Source organism: Schistocerca nitens, chromosome 5 (assembly GCF_023898315.1).
Source record: "Schistocerca nitens isolate TAMUIC-IGC-003100 chromosome 5, iqSchNite1.1, whole genome shotgun sequence".
Classification (NCBI taxonomy): Eukaryota; Metazoa; Arthropoda; class Insecta; order Orthoptera; family Acrididae; genus Schistocerca; species Schistocerca nitens.
Window position 1 is genome coordinate 769,555,940 of NC_064618.1, and position 19,571 is coordinate 769,575,510.

The 19,571-nt window shown below is 44.4% G+C and overlaps 1 protein-coding gene across 1 annotated transcript in view; it reads left to right on the plus strand.

Moving 5' to 3' along the window:
- Positions 1 to 19,571, plus strand: part of LOC126260710 (hemicentin-2) — a 695,733-nt gene that overhangs the window by 291,249 nt on the left and 384,913 nt on the right. The gene's annotated exons all lie outside the window — the stretch shown is intronic.

The window sequence follows — 19,571 nt, forward strand, 5'->3', positions numbered from 1 at the left end:
AGAGATTGGGCTACTAGGCCAGTCAGTTCATTTACAAATGATAAACCTGCTTAGTTATGGAAAATAAGATTTTTCCGAACCAACTCTAAAGTTTCTGTAGTAGAAACCTCGGAAAAATAAATTTTACGTCACAGTTGTGACTTAGGAAGTCGGGATGAGGGGTACACTTAGCATGGAAGGTGAAGGCCCCTAGTACGTCACTCCTTAACACAACTAGCAAATCAATAATTAACAATTTATTCAAAACAAGCTTTTATAAAGCAGATAAGAGGCAATCAACACATGGCCGTGTTTAAGACAATATCAAAATAAGCAATCACAACAACTGACTTAAAAGATGAGCTACGGAGATTTCAATACTTCAGAAACATAAATTACAAACTGAAGGTGATTTTAAAAGGTGGCACAGATAGTTCTTTTAAAGGTAATAATCTGCAACATGAAAGTGATGTACAAAGCACACCAGTTCGTTACGAACCCGATAACACAAGCAGCACAAGTTAATATAATTGATTCACAAGCACTTTAAAACCCCTTTTTTTACATATAAATGAAACAGGTTAAATGCCTAAGAAACGGGCAGTGACGCCAGGCTGCCATGGGCAAAAGGTGACTTAACTTAAAACGCCGGAAGCAGCAGACCAGCCGTCCAAAACAACACCTAAACGCCGGGGCCCAACCGGGAGTCACTTTCCATTAGATGACACGTCACAGCTTCGGTGCACCGAAGCAGAACGTGGCGCCGCTCCCACACACCCCAACTCGCAGAAAACTGGAACACATACAGACCGCAGAAAACACGGAAAACACCAAGCAAACATCAATTAATATAACTTAAGAGACACAAAACAGCAATATAAACGAAGAACCAATAAATGCTTTCAACAGAAGTGACTCAAGTGTTACACCAATATCACCGCTGTAAAACATTTAAACTAAGTACTGTACACAAATCCAATGCTGAAAATATAGTATCAGACTTTTACAATCTCATAGTTTGCCAAACAATATTTCCACATATGATTAAGGCCGACAATGTGTACAAAGATGAAGTGGAAAAAAAATTCGAGGTAATACCACCTTATTCAAATCCACAACTTCACAACGATACTAGGGATGGTGCACTTTACTTTCGTTGCATAGATCTGCATGTAGCTCCCAATTGTGTAAGTTTCGTATGCAGAAAATTACAACTAGACTATGACCTAATGTCTTCAATACTTTACAGTTACTACATCATTTGGGAACACTGATTTTTAGAGGAAGTAGTGACTGCTGGACTTCATGCCGTCACACACCTTGCCGGCTGCTCTTACTTCAACAACATGTACATTAGGGCAACCAACCAACAGGTACACTCGCTGCAACGCAAATCGTTCAACGAAACGAAGTCACCAAAATCACTTACACCTTCGATGAACAGCGTTGTTGGAGATGTTCTCGAGGGATGGGTCTCTCCGAGAAAACAGGCGCCAAACCAATGCGACGAGCAGCGCCCGGGGTTGACATCAGGCATGTCCACCACAAACTCGCGACAGTCTTGCAAGGTAGACCGGCCGCGCCGCTGCTGGCCCTGCCTGCTTGTTTTCCTCCTTCGTCCCCGAGAGCTCCTTCCGCCTCATGACGAGTCCGACCCCCACTGCCGCGACCGCAGAAACAGCCCCCAGATCACAACAGGGGCAAAGATCGTAGTACAGCCGAGTAATCGATAGTGGCGTGCCAAAGAGCTCGTGAGCCAGAAAAGGCGCACCACGACTCAAAAGTGCCTTTGTTTTCTTGTTAGTGTGCGCCTGCAGTCGTGCTACACATTAGTACTGTCACTGTACCGCAGCAGTCCGCTAGGGGATTGAAAAAAAAGTTCAAATATGTGTGAAATCTTATAGGGGATTGAAACAAATATTTCACAGCCCACCAACAGGCTGGGTTATCGTGTGGTATTTCATTCTCGGCAACAGCAGTAACCGCCATTTTGTTTTGGGTCTTCTGGAGACGCGCTGCCATACTGTGGCATAGGAATTTCAGTGTCTACCACGACTGCCGACGAACAAAACTTTAATTTTCGAAGTGATGATTAAAACCACACGAATATCGGGACCCTGAACGCTTGTAGATTCCTGAAGACAATCCCAACAGAAGGTCTCGAAATGTGCTGGGGCGTGCTGGAAAATAATGCCTCGAAATTTTATGTGAAAATTCTTTAAGCGTTTTAATGAAACATGCGTTATTGAGAGTCTACGTCTTCACTTTTCATGTCTGCGTATTTGCTGCCCTCTGCTACTAGAGGGCTCCAGATTGTAGCGTGTAACATGGCGGTGCGTAATGTAACTACGTCTGTGTCTGAGGAACAACATCAATCGAGTTTCGAACACGAAGAGTTCGTCCACATGCTGTCCACACTATCCGTGAGCATGACAATACCGGAGCACACACGGGCGGTGAGACATCTGCAGACGTCTGCAGCAATCCGTCTCCTTGGCTTCACTATCACTGATCACCCTCCATGCAGTTTTGACTTCGCCACATCCGCTTTTCGTGTTTCCAGAAATTAAAGAACCCCTTCGAGGACTTCACCTTAATAGTGGTGAATCATTGCAACCAATGGTGAGTCTGTACTGCGTCAACTAAGCCAAAAATTCTACAGTGGCGGTATCAAATAACTGGTCTCTTGCTGGGAGAAATGAGTTCGTCGCCAGGGTGGCTATGTTGAGAAATAAATACGTAGGCACGAAGAGTAAAATAGAATGTTAATAAAGTTGGCTTTCATCTAAAATGCCTTAAGAATTTGCACGTTCAATACTCGGGGGCGTTACTTTTCAACACTTCCTCGTAGTCTGAAGAGATAAATAGGATGGTGAAATAACACAGAAGAATTTAGCTTCAAACGCTGAATAACTCAGTCATAAGTCCGCGTACACGTAAATATAATGTGCTCTTATGTGGATGCGACTCGAATGTAAACAATTTACCTAGTGTACTAAACTTACACCAAGTGGCCAGAAGTCACAGGAAGGCCCTGAACGTGATATAAACAATCCGTCGATCCCTATGAGCCCCCAGATTAGTAACAACACAGAGGCATGCACATCACGAAGTTTTGAAATCGTACAGGAGAGAGAGTCTCCATCTATCTTGCAACAACACCCACAAATTTTCTTGTGCAGGTGGTACTCGGGGCCTACAAAATCCCATACATACTAGATTTGGTTAAGATCAGGAAAAGTGGGGGTGGGTGGGTCGCCATAGTCGCGAATTCGTCAAAGGAATTATTTGTAACCAAAAAGTGCTGCTATTCCCACAGGACACTCTATTAGCAGAATGCGTTACTGATGGACTGTCAATATAACGTACCACTGTCAGTTATCTTTGCATTCGGAAAATGGTACTTCAGTGCTACGGTGTGGGCACCGCGCGTACCATAACTGTGCCATATCCTACATGGACGCATCCTTTTTGACAGGCAGAAATAGCTTCATTTGGCTTACGCCCCACTCTCACCTGCCCCTCCCCGCAGTGTAACTGAAATCGGCATTTAAAAGACCGTGCAACACGCCATCTCTGTACACTTATCCAGTGGCGAAGTACGAGGAGGAGATTCGTGTTTAACGTCGTGTCAACATCGAGGTCATTAGAAACGGAGCACAAGCCCGGAATAGGGATGGGTGGAGAAGGAAAGCGGCTATGCCCTTTTTAAGGAACGTCATCCCGAATGCGACTCCAGCGTGCGAACCACTGCGCTACCCCGGTCATTGAGCCAGCGATGTTCGCTAGCATATATTAAACGATGAACTCTGTGTCGAAGTTTCAGGAAAGGAACACGATCAGTCCTCACCTGCTGAACATTATGCAGTGCCTTTATCTCCTTACAGTTGGGCCCAATATTCAAACTGTCGGCGATTAGAATCACAGTAGCCTATACTGGCGATCGCCCTTTATGCTTGTGGCTGCGACCGCCCATTGTCATAACCTTCTGGGAGTCTTCTTCGGCGGTTTGCACGTATGAAAACGTTGTCTCTGTGATATCTAAGATCCATCTACATCTACATCTACATCTACATGGATACTCAGCAAATCACATTTAAGTGCCTGGCAGTGGTTTCATCGAACCACCTTCACAATTCTTTATTATTCCAATCTAGTATAGAGCGCGGAAAGAATGAATACCTACATCTTTCTGTACGAGCTCTGATTTCCCTTATTTTATAGTGGTGATCGTTCCTCCCTATGTAGGTCGGTGACAACAAAATATTTTCGCATTCGGAGGAGAAAGTTGGTGATTGGAATTTCGTGAGAAGATTCCATCGCAACGAGAAACGCCTTTCTTTTAATGATTTCCAGCCCACATCCGACATCATTTCTGTGACACTCTCTCCCATATTTCACGATAATACAAAACGTGCAGCCCTTCTTTGAACTTTTTCGATGTACTCCGTCAGTCCTATCTGGTAAGGATACCACACCGCGCAGCAGTATTCTAAAAGAGGACGGACAAGAGTAATGCAGGCCGTCTTCTTAGTAGGTCTGTTACATTTTCTAAGTGTCCTGCCAATAAAACCCAGTCTTTGGTTAGCCTTCCCCACAACATTTTCTATGTGTTCCTTCCAATTTAAGTTGCTCGTAATTGTAATATCTAGGTATTTAGTAGAATTTACGGCTTTTAGATTAGACTGATTTATCGTATAACCGAAGTTTAATGAGTTCCTTTTAGCACTCATGTGGATGCCCTCAGACTTTTCGTTATTTAGCGTCAACTGCTACTTTTCACACCATCCATATACACTCCTGGAAATGGAAAAAAGAACACATTGACACCGGTGTGTCAGACCCACCATATTTGCTCCGGACACTGCGAGAGGGCTGTACAAGCAATGATCACACGCACGGCACAGCGGACACACCAGGACCAGCGGTGTTGGCCGTCGAATGGCGCTAGCTGCACAGCATTTGTGCACCGCCGCCGTCAGTGTCAACCAGTTTGCCGTGGCATACGGAGCTCCATCGCAGTCTTTAACACTGGTAGCATGCCGCGACAGCGTGGACGTGAACCGTATGTGCAGTTGACGGACTTTGAGCGAGGGCGTATAGTGGGCATGCGGGAGGCCGGGTGGACGTACCGCCGAATTGCTCAACACGTGGGGCGTGAGGTCTCCACAGTACATCGATGTTGTCGCCAGTGGTCGGCGGAAGGTGCACGTGCCCGTCGACCTGGGACCGTACCGCAGCGACGCACGGATGCACGCCAAGACCGTAGGATCCTACGCAGTGCCGTATGGGACCGCACCGCCACTTCCCAGCAAATTAGGGACACTGTTGCTCCTGGGGTATCGGCGAGGACCATTCGCAACCGTCTCCATGAAGCTGGGCTACGGTCCCGCACACCGTTAGGCCGTCTTCCGCTCACGCCCCAACATCGTGCAGCCCGCCTCTAGTGGTGTCGCGACAGGCGTGAATGGAGGGACGAATGGAGACGTGTCGTCTTCAGCGATGAGAGTCGCTTCTGCCTTGGTGCCAATGATGGTCGTATGCGTGTTTGGCGCCGTGCAGGTGAGTGCCACAATCAGGACTGCATACGACCGAGGCACACAGGGCCAACACCCGGCATCATGGTGTGGGGAGCGATCTCCTACACTGGCCGTACACCACTGGTGATCGTCGAGGGGACACTGAATAGTGCACGGTACATCCAAACCGTCATCGAACCCATCGTTCTATCATTCCTAGACCGGCAAGGGAACTTGCTGTTCCAACAGGACAATGCACGTCGTATGTATCCCATGCCACCCAACGTGCTCTAGAAGGTGTAAGTCAACTACCCTGGCCAGCAAGATCTCCGGATCTGTCCCCCATTGAGCATGTTTGGGACTGGATGAAGCGTCGTCTCACGCGGTCTGCACGTCCAGCACGAACGCTGGTCCAACTGAGGCGCCAGGTGGAAATGGCATGGCAAGCCGCTCCACAGGACTACATCCAGCATCTCTACGATCGTCTCCATGGGAGAATAGCAGCCTGCATTGCTGCGAAAGGTGGATATACACTGTACTAGTGCCGACATTGTGCATGCTCTGTTGCCTGTCTCTATGTGCCTGTGGTTCTGTCAGTGTGATCATGTGATGTATCTGACCCCAGGAATGTGTCAATAAAGTTTCCCCTTCCTGGGACAATGAATTCACGGTGTTCTTATTTCAATTTCCAGGAGTGTATCTTTTCTAAATTGTTTTGCAGTTTGTTTTGATCTTTTGATGACTTCATTAGGCGATAAACAACAGCGTCATCTGCAAACACTGGAAGACGGCTGCTCAGATTGTCCCCCAATCGTTTATATAGATAAGGAACAGCAAAGGGCCTATAACACTACCTTGGGAAACTCCAGAAATCATTGCTGTTTTATTCGATGACTTTCGTCAATTACTACTAACTGTGACCTCTCTGACAGTCGATACTAAAACCGTTAACTTTAGAAAGATAAATTCTTATGTCATCTCTAACAGGCTGTAACACATACGTCTTGCACTGATTATTGTCATCCCACGTGAATAGTTAACTTGTGAATTGACGCTATCTTTACTATACACCAGTCTCTAATATCTTGTCTGCACTCGCACCATATAGTGAAGCTAGCCACATCTCGGCTTCATTCTCGACAAATCTTCAGATCCGACAACCCTCTCCGTTACTGTTGGCATTTCGATTCTCTTTCCATAGTCAGAAGTTTCTTTGTAATTCTGGAAAACGAAGTAAATGCGGATGTAACGACACGCTGAAGCTATTCACGCTATCTTTTGTTCCATTTCCGCATGTAGTAAAATTGTTACTCCATCATTACGTATTGTAGCATAACATCTGCTACATGCACACACATTCCGGTTAAAATGTATTAAATATTGTATCACTGTAGATATATTCGATCCCACTGGGGTGAGCACATCGCCATTTTACAGTACTGCGAAACGTAATATTCGTGAAAACAAAGCCACATGGAATGTCAAATATTTCACCGTTTCACGTAGTAACAGAAAACCCGAATTATGGTGCACAACAGCGAGAGCATCGTGCCATTCAGTACCTTACCTTCGTATAAATGCGTAGCATACACGTCTCAGATCACACAGTTTGTCGCCAGACCACAGGATTGTTTCAGGAATGGTGCACCACTGGATAATTTAACTTATTCTTTTCCTATTCCTTTTTAGGGCTGAATGTAAATTTGAAGAAATTTTTTATACCGATCAAAAGCATTTTTATGCGAACCATGTTAGTCTCTTACATGTATCGGGGAATTATGTATGGAAGAAAACACAAGGAGAGCATAGACCCCAGTTGTTAACAAAAAGAGATAAATTGTTAATCTCATTCTTTGCAGCAAAGTAAGGGATGACACTGTGTTCTCCCCCAAAACTTGTGTTTATGTACATCAGTTAGCTATACTGTGAAGTTAAATGACGAAAAGTCTTATTCCATAAGGCATTATTAAATCGAAATATTCAAAATACGTCAGGTGGTCGATTTGTTTGTATCCAAGGCGGGCAATTATCAGCAGAGAAAAACTACCTGAAATTAGTTGTTTCAGCATCTCAGTAATATGCTTCTTCCAGTTCAAGTTTCTGTCAATATTTACACCCAACCATTTGGATGTACGTTCAGGTGCTACAAAAATTGTTCTTATCGCTCTATTTTTTGGACAAAATTGAATACAGTACATTTTCTCTAAATTTAAGGAGAAACAGTTTTCCGAAAACCACTTATTTATTGTTTGAAATACCACGATCTGTTGCATCCTCTTTGATGGGACGTATTATAACACTAGTATCGGTTGCAAAAAGTAACAGTTCTGCTTGATGAATGTTACACATTAAGAAGGAATAGCAGTGGACGTAAAATGGAACCTTGTGGGACTCCCTTTGTGATCTCTGCCCAATCACTAGAACTTTCTCTCAAACAGTGTTTGAATTCTATAAACCTTCTAACCGCGTGTAAAGATCACAAAAACTTCCATCTGGCTGTATTGTGTTAGTTATGTCTTCTGATATTTAGTGTCCCGCTTTCGATAAAGTGTAGTTAGTACTGGTTAAGCAAGCCTGCCAGTGCAGCACTTACAACTTAACTGGCTCCTGTGTGGCTAGTGTTGCGATTCCTTAAAAATCGAGAACCGTGACTATGGACATATACTGGTGTGCCGCATAATTTGACGTCACAGTCCTTTGGGTTGGATACGTGTAACTCCTTTTGGTTCAACCCAGTACATTCGCATCCTAAATGACAGCCGACCCGAGTGTGTATTTGTTAGCTCTTACTCATCCAGATATGCTGGTTAACGATTTTCAGTTTAGTTACTACGGCAACAGGAAAAATTAGTTTGCAGCTTCTTGCTAGTACGAAAACTACCTTTAGACGTATTATTGTTTGCATATAGATATTGTTGTGGATTGGCAGGAGACCAACCCACTAAATTGAGAGGAAGCCGAAAGGCACGCGTTTAAGCTCATGCAGGCTGGCGTGAGGTCTGGAACAGGACAAGGAAACTATAACTTAGAAAAATAGGAGGTAACTGGTAGAATACTTAACTTTAATCCATTAATGTTGAACGTAGCTCTTGTCTGTACATTATTTACAATGTCAATAGCAACTGAACATGGCGCCTTGCTAGGTCGTAGCAAATGACGTAGCTGAAGGCTATGCTAACTATCGTCTCGGCAAATGAGAGCGTAATTTGTCAGTGAACCATCGCTAGCAAAGTAGGCTGTACAACTGGAAGTCTCTCTAGACCTGCCGTGTGGCGGCGCTCGGTCTGCAATCACTGATAGTGGCGACACGCGGGTCCGACGTATACTAATGGACCGCGGCCGATTTAAAGGCTACCACCTAGCAAGTGTGGAGTCTGGCGGTGACACCACAGATATAAAACCATTTTAACATCGATGAAGGAATGCACAAAGAAGACTACCTTTAGACGTTCAAATGGTTCAAATGGCTCTGAGCACTATGGGACTCAACTGCTGTGGTCGTAAGTCCCCTAGAACTTAGAACTACTTAAACCTAACTAACCTAAGGACAGCACACAACACCCAGCCATCACGAGGCAGAGAAAATCCCTGACCCCGCCGGGAATCGAACCCGGGAACCCGGGCGTGGAAAGCGAGAACGCTACCTCACGACCACGAGATGCGGGCTACCTTTAGACGTATTATTCTTTGTATATAGATATAAAACCATTTTAACACTCATAAAGCAATGTACATATATGTTGCATTTCAGTCTTCTCTGGATTTATCATTACCGGTTGCTTCGAGACGCACCGAACGTCCATGTTCTCGATCTGGTGTGGTCAATTTGACCAAAACTTGTAGTAGTAACCTACTATGAATTGCTAGATCCCCATCGTTTACTTCACGGAATTCCAAGTAATATAAGCACCGATTCATTCAAATGGGTCATCAATATCTGATTAACAAGCCACAACTGTCAAGTCCTTATGTTGACTTCATCGACGAATCTACAATGACCAGGATGTAAAAGACACGCGTCAACATGAAGCGCTTAAGTTGTTGTTGTTGTTGTGGTCTTCAGTCCTGAGACTGGTTTGATGCAGCCCTCCATGCTCCTCTATCCTGTGCAAGCTTCTTCATCTCCCAGTACCTACTGCAACCTGCATCCTTCTGAATCTGCTTAGTGTATTGATCTCTTGGTCTCCCTCTACGCTGCCCTCCAATGCTAAATTTGTGATCCCTTGATGCCTCAAAACATGTCCTACCAACCGATCCCTTCTTCTAGTCAAGTTGTGCCACAAACTTCTCTTCTCCCCAATCCTAGTCAATACCTCCTCATTAGTTACGTGATCTACCCACCTTATCTTCAGCATTCTTCTGTAGCACCACATTTCAAAAGCTTCTATTCTCTTCTTGTCCAAACTGGTTATCGTCCATGTTTCACTTCCATACATGGCTACACTCCATACAAATACTTTCAGAAACGACTTCCTGACACGTAAATCTATACTCGATGTTAACAAATTTCTCATCTTCATAAACGACTTCCTTGCCATTGCCAGTCTAAATTTTATATCCTCTCTAATTCGACCATCATCAGTTATTTTACTCCCTAAATAGCAAAACTCCTTTACTACTTTAAGTGTCTCATTTCCTAATCTAATCCCTCAGCATCACCAGACTTAATTCGACTATATTCCATTATCCTCGTTTTGATTTTGTTGATGTTCATCTTATATCCTCCTTTCAAGACACTGTCCATTCCGTTCAACTGCTCTTCCAAGTCCTTTGCTGTCTCTGACACAATTACAATGTCATCGGCGAGCCTCAAAGTTTTTACTTCTTCTCCATGAATTTTAATACCTACTCCGAATTTTTCTTTTGTTTCCTTTACTGCTTGCTCAATATACAGATTGAATAACATCGGGCAGAGGCTATAACCCTGTCTCACTCCTTTCCCAACCACTGCTTCCCTTTCATGCCCCTCGACTCTTATAACTGCCATCTGGTTTCTGTACAAATTGTAAATAGCCTTTCGCTCCCTGTATTTTACCCCTGCCACCTTCAGAATTTGAAAGAGAGTATTCCAGTCAACATTGTCAAAAGCTTTCTCTAAGTTTACAAATGCTAGAAACGTAGGTTTGCCTTTTCTTAATCTTTCTTCTAAGATAAGTCGTAAGGTTAATATTGCCTCAAGTGTTCCAACATTTCTACGGAATCCAAACTGATCTTCCCCTTAATGCACTGTTAGAAATGTAAAATTATAAACGAATTGGTGAATAGGTTTACGAGATCTGCAACAAGTCTCACAAAAAACCAGTTTTATTGTTAGCTGTGGCTATCGTAGGTGACTAGCTTTCTTCCACATTCACCTTAGAGAAAATCGACCTTTTTGGTAAAACACTCCGCTTATTTTTTTTAATTTTATTTTACTGTTTTTGTGAATCTCTGGCTTCGTTGCCAGTTGAGCACACTAGTGGTACAAGTGACTTGACAGAATGTTGGTAGCACTCTTTCTCAATGTTTGTTATGCACCGCAACAGACAGTGAAACGTTGCAGTACAATATAAGGAAAAGTTGAGTGGTCCCACTTTACCTTCTCCCGATGTTACGTTCTCAGAAATTTCACATTTAATTTAAGGGAGACGTTTGAAAAAAAAAAAAAAAAAAACACTCCGTCTATATGCCAGAAGCGGCCCATCGGGGCCATCCGACCGCCGCGTCATCCGCATTGGAGGACGCGGATAGGAGGGGCGTGGGGTCAGCACACCGCACTCCCGGCCGTTATTATGGTATTCTTGACCGAAGCCGCTACTACTCGGTCGAGTAGCTCCTGAATTGGCATCACGAGGCTGAGTGCACCCCGAAAAATGGCAACAGCACATGGCGGCATGGATGGTGACCCATCCAAGTGCCGGCCACGTCCGACAGCGCTTAACTTCGGTGATCTCACGGGAACCGGTGGATCCACTGCGGCAAGGCCGTTGCCGAAGATGTTTAATAGAAATTAATTTCTCTTTGCCTGTGCTAGTCCGTTTTCCTACGTCCAGCTTGTTTCTTCCGTAGCGTGCATTTTGCTTCTTAGCTATAAGAATTGCTCCACTTCGCCCATTTTGAAGTCTCTACTTTTGATAACTTTATCGCTGGCCTCATTACTACTGTTCTTCATTTCTTCTCGCTTCAGTTTTCTCTTTTAGTCCATAGTATGTATTCGTTAGACATCCAACAGGTGCTGTGAGTCTACTTCACTTTTAATAAGGATAACAACATTGGCGAATCTTATCACTGATATCCTTTCATCCCAGATTTTGATCTCACTCCTTAATATATGGTAACACAATAAATAGTACAAAAAAGAAAAATACGTTATATTACATTAATATCTTGACCACTGAAATAAGTATCTTCAGCTGAAAGTAACGCCCTTGACATCTTTATAAAATAAGTTGTGTCAATCTATACTAGGTCCTCCAAATTACTTCCTAAACTGACGAAGTATATTTAATATTGTGTCAATAGCATTTTTAAATGAAATAAAATTGTTTTTTAGTTTCTAAAGCAAATTTTCAAATCATGTTAATGTTCGGCGGGTTCCCAAACAGGTAGTGAACTCTGCCAAGAGGCCCGCTTCTCCTGGAAACCTCGCACAGCGAGCGCGGCCACAAGAGAAGTAATCAACATTTCCGCATTTTGTTTCGGCGTGCTTTTGGTAGCGCTAAGTTGCGTCTGTGGCCCAGGAAGTTAGCTAATGAGGGCGATGTCGCTGTGATTGCCGGTGAGAGTTTCCGTGCAGCCAATTACGACAAAGTTAGCCCTGGTCTCGTGTGGCGGCACGGCCAGAGATAAACTGCGACTGTGTCCGTTCACCCCTTTCGTGAATTCTGCCGCAGAGGCCGTGAATTCGAAGCATGAGGGGAGTGACACAGCTCAGTGTAGCACAGACGTACTCTTTACAGGGCGATATTAAAAATTTATACTGTCCCCTGCTGCATCAGACATTCGGGGCAGTCAAGAAACCATATACAGTCTGAAATTTGTGTAATACCGACACATGGCGACGAAAAGTTAGTGAAACATTCATTTTGACTTTGTTCCTATATGTCAAGATGGAGAAGTTATAGCATGAACTCAGTGACTATTTTAATCTTTCACGCGATCCGTCGAATATTTCAGCATTTTAGTTGGAAAACTGCAGACAGCATATATAGGACATACGAATACGTGTCCCAAATCAAATAGCTCTGAGCACTATGCGACTTCACTTCTGAGGTCATCACTCGCCTAGAACTTAGAACTAATTAAACCTAAATAACCTAAGGACATCACACACCTCCATGCCCGAGGCATGATTCGAACCTGGGACCGTAGCGGTCGACCGGCTCCAGACTGTAGCGCCTAGAACCGCACGGCCACTCTGGCCGGCACGTGTCCTACTCTGTACGTTCCACCCGCCGAATTCTGAACCAAACACAATACCGCCACATTTTATCTCAAACAAAATACATTGAAAAGAGCAGTCACATACACTGGAAAGAAACATATGGGTATAAACAAAGTAACTGCGAAGAAACCATGGGTAACAGAAGAAATACTTCAGTTGATCGATGAAAGACGTAAGTACAAAAATGTTCAGTGAAATTCAGTAATAAAGAAACTCTAGTTCTTTAGGAATGGAATAAATAGGGAGTTCAGTGGAGCTAAGGCGAAATGGCTCCACGAAAAATGTGAAGAATTCTAAAAAGAAATGATAGTCGGAAGGACTAACTCAGCCAATACAAAAGTAGAAACAACGCCCCGTGAAATTAAAAGCTAGTATGGTAACGTTAACAGTGCAACGGGAATTCCACTGTTGAATGCAGAGGAGAGAGCAGATAGGTGGAAAGAATACATTGAAGGGGAAAAATTTGTCTGATGAGGTGATAGAACAGGAAACACATATCAACATAGAAGAGATATGGGATCCGGTGCCCGAATAAGAATTGAAAACTGTGCAAGACTTAAGATCGAATAAGGCAAAGGAAATAGAAAGCATTCCAGCAGAATCTCGAGAATCATTAGGGAAACCGCCAACAAAACGACTATTCCCGTTCATGTGTGGAAGTTATGAGTCGGGCGATATACTATCTGACTTTCGGAAGAAAATCAACCACACAATTCCGAAGAATGCAAGAGTTGAAAACTGCCAGAATATCGCACAATCAGCTTAACAACCCATGGATTCTAGTTGATGACAAAATTAAAACGCAGATGAATGGAAAAGAAAGTTTAGGCACGGTTGGATGACGATCAGTTTGCCTTTAGGAAAAGTAAAAGCACCAGAGAAGCAATTCTAAAGCTGCGGTTCGTCGTGTAAACAAGACTAAAGAAAAATGGAGACACGTTCATAGGATTTCCCGACCTGGAAAAAGCGTTCGAAATTGTAAAATCGTGCAAGATTTTCTAAATTCAGAGAAAAATGGGGTAAGCTGCAGGGAAAGACAGGTAATATACAATACGTGCAATAGCCAAGAGAGAACAATAAGAGTGCAAGGTTGAGAAAGAAGTGGTAGGATTATATGTCGCGAAGGAAAGGATGGAGTCTCTCGCCGCTGCTGTTCAAGCTGTATTTCGAAGAAGCTATGACGGAAATAAAACGAAGACTGAAGAGTGGGATTAAAATATAAGGTGAAAGGATATCACTTCTAAGATTCGTTGATGACATTGCTATTCTGAATGAAAGTGAAGGAGAATTACAGGATCTGTTGAATAGTGTGAACAGTCTAATGAGTACAGAATATGGACTGAGAGTAAATCGAAGAAAGATGAGAGTAATGAGAAGTACCACAAACGAGAACAGAGAAGAACTTAACGTCAGTATAGGTGATCACGATATCGATGAAGTGAAGGAATTCTGCTACCTAGACAGCAAAATAACCCCTGACGAACTGAGCACGTGGATAAGTAATATACAACATGGACAAGAGACAAGAGGGAATAATAATAGTAGAAAACCAAGAACGACATACTAGGGTTAAAAAGGGTGTAAGACGCATGTGTAACGTTTTGCCCTTACTGTTTAATCCAAAACACGAATAATCAATGACACAAATGAAAGGAAGATTAAAGAACGGAATAAAAGGGTGAAAGAAAATCAATGCTAAGAATCGCTGATGACGCTGCAACCCTCATTGAATCTGAAGAAGAATGAGAGGACCCACTGAATGGAACGAACAGTCTAAAGAGTACAGAATATGGACTGAAAATAAATGGAAGACGAAAGTAATGTAATCAGCGAGAACTTAACATCAGGACTGGTGATCACGAAGTAGATGTAGTTAAGGAACTCAGCTAACTCTGGAGCAAAGTAACCCAAGAAGTACGGAGCATGGAGGACAAAAAGCAGATTTGCACTGGCATAAATCGCTTTAGTAGGCAAGAGAAATCTACTAGTATTGAACACAAATTTCAATTTGAGTAGATATTTCTGAGACTACACGAGGATATAGGTTTGGAGTACAGCACTGTATGGTACTGAAACATGGACTGTGGGAAAACCGGAAAAGAAGAGAAACGAATCATTCGAGATATCGTGCTACGGAAGGATGTTGAAAATCGTGTGGACTGATAAGGTAAGTAGTGAGGAGTTTGGAATATATAGGAAACACTGAGAAGAAAAAGGGACAGTGTGGTACGACATCTGTTAAGACTTTATGGTGGGTTAAAATTGTGGAGGAAAATTGAAATACATCGAGGAAAACAAAAATAAAGTAACCAAATGTTCAAGTACAGCAGAGGCCCAGTAATCTATCCTTGAGGAACATAAAAAAAAGGTTCAAATGGCTCTGAGCACTATGGGACTTAACATCTGAGGTCATCAGTCCCCTATAAGTTAGAACTACTTAAACCTAACTAACCTAAGGACATCACACACACCCATGCCCGAGGCAGGACTCGAACCTGCGACCGTAGCGGTCGCGTGGTTCCAGACAGAAGCGCCTAGAACCGCTCGGCCACACTGGCCGGCGAGGAACATCAGGTATTACTGGATATTGCTGCTGCTTTTCTCGACGACCTCCCGTTAGCTACTCTGAACTTTGACCTTTCTGACGGGAAATCACAAGGTCAGTCGCAAACAGAGACGATGCTCCGTAGGCACTCAGTTTGATTACAAGTCGGTTTTGAGGAACGGTGTAAGCAGCCTTCTGAAAATCGAAAAATATGGAATCAATTTGACATTCCTTGCCAATAGCCCTCATTAATTCATGAGAATCTGAAAATGAACAGCTAGTTGAGTTTCACGAGAAAGATATTTTCTGAATCCGTTCTATGTGTCATAGACCATTCTTTACAGTTTATTTCCTAGTATTCTAACGCAGTGTATGTTTCAAAATACTACTGCAAATCGACGTCAGTGATATGGGTCCATAATTCATCGAATTACTCGTATTTCCTTTCCTAAGTACTGGTGCGACCAGCGGTTCTAGTGTTTTAGGTTCGGATCTTTCGAAGAGCTAGCGGTTGAATATGATAGCTAAGTACACTCCTGGAAATGGAAAAAAGAACACATTGACACCGGTGTGTCAGACCCACCGTACTTGTTCCGGACACTGCGAGAGGGCTGTACAAGCAATGATCACACGCACGGCACAGCGGACACACCAGGAACCGCGGTGTTGGCCGTCGAATGGCGCTAGCTGCGCAGCGTTTGTGCACCGCCGCCGTCAGTGTCAGCCAGTTTGCCGTGGCATACGGAGCTCCATCGCAGTCTTTAACACTGGTAGCATGCCGCGACAGCGTGGACGTGAACCGTATGTGCAGTTGACGGACTTTGAGCGAGGGCGTATAGTGGGCATGCGGGAGGCCGGGTGGACGTACCGCCGAATTGCTCAACACGTGGGGCGTGAGGTCTCCACAGTACATCGATATTGTCGCCAGTGGTCGGCGGAAGGTGCACGTGCCCGTCGACCTGGGACCGTACCGCAGCGACGCACGGATGCACGCCAAGACCGTAGGATCCTACGCAGTGCCGTAGGGGACCGCACCGCCACTTCCCAGCAAATTAGGGACACTGTTGCTCCTGGGGTATCGGCGAGGACCATTCGCAACCGTCTCCATGAAGCTGGGCTACGGTCCCGCACACCGTTAGGCCGTCTTCCGCTCACGCGCCAACATCGTGCAGCCCGCCTCCAGTGGTGTCGCGACAGGCGTGAATGGAGGGACGAATGGAGACGTGTCGTCTTCAACGATGAGAGTCGCTTCTGCCTTGGTGCCAATGATGGTCGTATGCGTGTTTGGCGCCGTGCAGGTGAGCGCCACAATCAGGACTGCATACGACCGAGGCACCCAGGGCCAACACCCGGCATCATGGTGTGGGGAGCGATCTCCTACACTGGCCGTACACCACTGGTGATCGTCGAGGGGACACTGAATAGTGCACGGTACATCCAAACCGTCATCGAACCCATCGTTCTATCATTCCTAGACCGGCAAGGGAACTTGCTGTTCCAACAGGACAATGCACGTCCGCATGTATCCCGTGCCACCCAACGTGCTCTAGAAGGTGTAAGTCAACTACCCTGGCCAGCAAGATCTCCGGATCTGTCCCCCATTGAGCATGTTTGGGACTGGATGAAGCGTCGTCTCACGCGGTCTGCACGTCCAGCACGAACGCTGGTCCAACTGAGGCGCCAGGTGGAAATGGCATGGCAAGCCGTTCCACAGGACTACATCCAGCATCTCTACGATCGTCTCCATGGGAGAATAGCAGCCTGCATTGCTGCGAAAGGTGGATATACACTGTACTAGTGCCGACATTGTGCATGCTCTGTTGCCTGTGTCTATGTTCCTGTGGTTCTGTCAGTGTGATCATGTGATGTATCTGACCCCTGGAATGTGTCAATAAAGTTTCCCCTTCCTGGGACAATGAATTCACGGTGTTCTTATTTCAATTTCCAGGAGTGTATATATTTACTGTGTCAGCATTCTCTGAAAGGAATCTAAGTGGTATACAATCTGGACGAGTGGCCGCGCCTGCGTTTGATACATGACGTAAGCTGCTTTGCTACACCGAGGATATCTATGTTACTGATGTTGACTGTTGTTTTTGATTCGAATTCTATAATATTTACATCGTCTTCACTGGTGAAGTAATTCTGAAGATCCACGTTTAGTTAACTCTGTTTTAGTGGCACTCTCGTTGGTGACACTACCATTGCTGTCGTGGACTGAAGATATACATTGCATCTTGCTGCCGGTGTACTTACGAGCAGAATCCCTTGGGATCTCCTGCCAAATTTAGAGACGGAGTTCTGTTGTGGAAACTATTAAAAGCATCTCGTAGTGATGATCGCTCTGAATTTAGGGCTTCTACAAAACTTTGTCAGTCTTAGGGATGTTGGGTTCTTTTAAATTTGACGTGCTTTTTTCGTTGTTTATGCAACTGGCTAAAGGTTCAGCTTTGAGGTTTGGGTTGTTTCTGGGAGGAGACCAGACAGCGAGGTCATCGGTCTCATCGGATTAGGGAAGGATGGGGAAGGATGTCGGCCGTGCCCTTTCAAAGGAACCATCCCGGCATTTGCCTGGAGCGATTTAGGGAAATCACGGAAAACCCAGGATGGCCGGACATGGGATTGAACCGTCGTCCTCCCGAATGCGAGTCCAGTGTGCTAACCACTGCGCCACCTCGCTGGGTTTCAGCTTTGACTTTGAAGAGTAAAGCTAAACAATTGTTTTTTTTTTTTTTGTTTCCTTGAAGGCGAATGTCTGCAATCCCGTTAAAATGCCCACTCCACAATAACAAAGCACTCTCTTTGAGGGTCCAATATAAAATGTGGCAGGTCATCGATAACGTGTACCATCGCGCAGTAATCTGTTTTCTGGAAACAATGCTGAAACAATCTATGATGAGTTGGTGGAAGTGGAAGAGCAATTTATCATCATTCGATTTATTGGTCACAGGCTGCATACGCTTTCTTGGTGGACAAACAATTCCTTATGACGAAGAACAAATTGGGAAACCATATCTTTGTGAATAACTAGGAATCGCGAGAGAACTGGAAGCACCAACGTTCGAAGACTGGCGTGTCACCATCCAAGCGATAACGGAGAAAATATAAATCTGTCATAGATCATTCTTCAGCTTCCTGGACGACACTTTGAACATGATAAAGATCACCGTCCATCGGTTTAGGTGATTGCTCACACAAATTAAAAATTCCCGTCGAATCAGGGCAATCAAGGCAACAGCTGAAATGTTGAAGCTCTGCCAGGAGTCATTCCAGACGATTCCTTTGTCCGCCTAATCACCACGAGCAAATGTATGGTGTACTACAATGAAGACTTAAGACGTGGGGAAGTTTATGCTGTCTTTTTGGGGCTAGTATGTCTGTAAGAGACTATGTTGGTATGGGACCACACTGAACCACACTGCTGAAATCTATTGAGTCTGCGGGAGGTTGTCAAGACAAGGCTCTCAGGAAGCAGTCCAAAAGGGTGCCTTTATGCCATGACAAGAGCCAGCTCTTTATTCACAGGACACAGTGCACATGCTGCTGCTTACAGCTGTTCCTCCACCTTACCCCGTAATTTCATAACGTATCACACAGCGACTTCTTCCTCGTTCCTCTGAGAAAGGAACCATTCCTTGGCAGGTATTTACAGAGACGGAATACATCCTGAAGAGTTCAAATGCATGTTTCTACAACCAAAGTCTCCTCCAGGTGACCCAGGCAAATAAACCTTAAGACGTCTATTGAGAATCTCAGGATTGACCTTTTTGCCCTATCAAGATTGGTGCAGAACGTAAGGTTAAACCTCAGCCCAACAAAACGCAAGCAGTACTGGTTGGTCTTTCTAGGCTAATTAGCGCGGAATATTAGGAATCTGTGCAATCTCTAATCCTAAATGGGACAATTATCTACCTCTCTCCTTCAGCTAAGAGACTAGGAGTAATGATGGTTGAAAATCTAAATTGTACCGAGCACGTAAATGCACTGTGCAAGAAGGCGTCAGCATCTCTCCACACCAGACAAAACTACAAGAAGCGTTTCCCTCTTGACCTGAAAAAGCAACTTATACAAAATTATTGATTATGGTGACGTTACCCTGCAAGTC